The sequence below is a fragment of the Austrofundulus limnaeus genome, unplaced genomic scaffold, assembly GCF_001266775.1.
Source record: "Austrofundulus limnaeus strain Quisiro unplaced genomic scaffold, Austrofundulus_limnaeus-1.0 Scaffold7, whole genome shotgun sequence".
In the NCBI taxonomy this organism is placed as follows: domain Eukaryota; kingdom Metazoa; phylum Chordata; class Actinopteri; order Cyprinodontiformes; family Rivulidae; genus Austrofundulus; species Austrofundulus limnaeus.
This window is the reverse complement of record NW_013952409.1, coordinates 5,204,598-5,207,250: the sequence shown is the minus strand read 5'-3', so window position 1 is coordinate 5,207,250 and position 2,653 is coordinate 5,204,598.

Sequence of the window (2,653 nt, the reverse complement as noted above, 5' to 3'; positions counted from 1 at the left end):
GTATTTCAGGGTGGGGGATATATATATATTCCACTGGGGGGGCTACTGTTTGTAAAACTCCCTTCAGAGTTTGTTATTGTAGGTTTATATGAAGTGACATGTTTGTTTAATTGGAAATTTGATTGAATCTTGGGTAAAAAATAAATTGTCTAGGAGCCTCCTTTGATTTTTAAAGAAATAAATCTGCAAACAGTTTACAAATTCAGAAATGACTATAAAATTGCTGTTTAGCTAATCAAAAGGCTATTTATCTGAAGGTTTCATAGTTTCTAACAACAAAAATGAACCACAGCAAGAATAACTTTTTTGTAGGATGTGTTTTGTTTCATAAAGCTGCAGAGCTTGTAAACAATTTTGTAGCCACATTAGAGTCATTTAGATGTTTTTGTCCTTTAAAAATGTTAATGCATTTGTAAAATTCTGCTGCATTTTTTTAATGCATTGCTTCTTTTAGCTGTGGTAAAAATCGTTAGCTTTTGTTTCTTGACAATTTCTAATATAAATCTTAATTTAAAATAAGGAGAAGCTTGCCTGCAGGGGAAGTTTAGTTTTGTGTTCCAATTGTTGACTTTATTTTAATCTAATGATCATTGGCCCAACCAATGACATGTATCTTGTTGTTGGCTTCATTTATTTTGTGCTTTGCAAATTTGCAGAATATTTAAAAAAAATTAAATTCAGCAGCATTTCCCTCTTTTATATTTATTTGTTCATGATTTGAGTTGTTGTTTGTTAGCAAATTTACTTGTCAGAAGTTTTATTCAAGGTGCAAGCAAATATATGTAGACTAAACACATATTTGTGACAGCAGAGTCTGCTTAGTTTTTATTATTGTCTTTACTCACTGCAGCAACAATGACTTCACAGGTTTAAAAGTGCAATAACACGCACCTTCCACTGAGAGGAGCCACAGACACAGAGGTGATTTGGCAATCCAGCATTTATTTTTGGCAACAAGTCATTAGAATACTTTGGACGCATCCGTGACAGCTTGTTTTTAAAATCCTACAAATCTTGTCAAAAAGAACAAAAAATAAATTAGAGACAGTCTTTGTTTTAAAGGGACCAAGCTGAGTTAAAAATAGAGCATCATTGGCTGTTTGAGCTTAAAATAAGCTGCAATTTTATTTGAGGTCTGTTTTATCCCAAAACATTCTCCCTAAATATAACATTTGAAACAAAATAACACTGATTGATTTGCTAATTGCCTAAATCTCAGTTTCTGTTGTTCAACCTTCAGGCAAAAAACTGGGATTCAGTTCTCATGTGCAACTTATTAGACAGTTTATTKTAAGGTTGTTAGTTTTTTATTTTTTATTTTCATGCATAATTTCATTAGGTTTTAGTACAAACCATGGTTAGTTTGGTTATGTAAAAGAATGCTGTCATGTGAGTCAGAGTGAAATCTTGAGTTCTTTAATAAAAGCAGCTGTAGAGTGGATCATTTTGGTAATCAAGACATTAATCTGCTGCTTTTAATGATACCAAAGTGTCTTAGTGTAGTGTAGCGCTAATAAGTTATAGTCATTTTCTGAATTCAGTGCCTGTAACATGGTCACACACATTTGCATCAGCTTTAACCTTTTGAGCCCGACGCTAAAAGAAAAGCTAAAAGAAAACATAAAAATAATTCAAAGCAAATGTTCTGCAGGAAAACATAAAGCAAGCAGTCTGTCACAGCTCAGGAACTGAAATTATCCTGTTTTTTCTCAATTCACCAGCCTTTTTGAAAACCATAAATAATATCACATTAACCGTCCAAACTACAGATGCGTGAATTTGTGTAATTTTCCTCTCAGGTGGAGATTTTTCCCCAGCTGACTTTTCTGCTGAATTTTATTCAGTGACACACTTTTTGGCAGGGGTGTCTCTGCCTGGATTGCAATCCAAGCTGGGTGTTTTTCTGTCTGTAATTGGTGTTATTGTTCAGAGTTGTGCATGATTGTTGGCTTTTAATCACATTCAGATGCTCACTGGTTTGTAAGAAGCGGCTGTCAGAAGTAAGGAGTGTGTGTGCACGGGGGGAGAAAGGGAAAATAAAATGTGTTTTTAGGAGAATGGATGAAAAACAATGACTAAAATATGTTTATGGCACTATTGTTTGTCGTGTTAGCAAAATATCTCATTCATCTGGATTTAAATGAAGATGAATAAGGTTAACATAGGCTAAATGTCTACAACTTAATATCCTTTGGTGTCATTCCAGTTCTAAATGTCTGCCAGTGATAAACTCCAGCTCCCTGTGACCCCAATTACTAAAGTGGACAAAAGAAGATGGATGGATGGATGGATGGATGGATGATGAATGGGTGAATGGATGATGGATGGATGGATGAATAAATAGATGGATGAATGGATGAAGGTTGGATGGATGGATGGATGGATGGATGGATGGATTGATAGATGGATGAAAGGATGGATGGATGGATGGATGATAGATGAATGGATGAATGAATGGATGATTCGATGGGTGAATAAATGAATGGTTGGATGGATGATGGATGAATGAATGAATAGATGGATAGATGGATGGTGGATGGATGAATGAATGAATGGATGATGGATGGATGGATGGATGGATGACAGACGGATAGATGGATGATGGATGGATGGATGATGGATGGATGATGGATGGATGGATGATGGATGGATG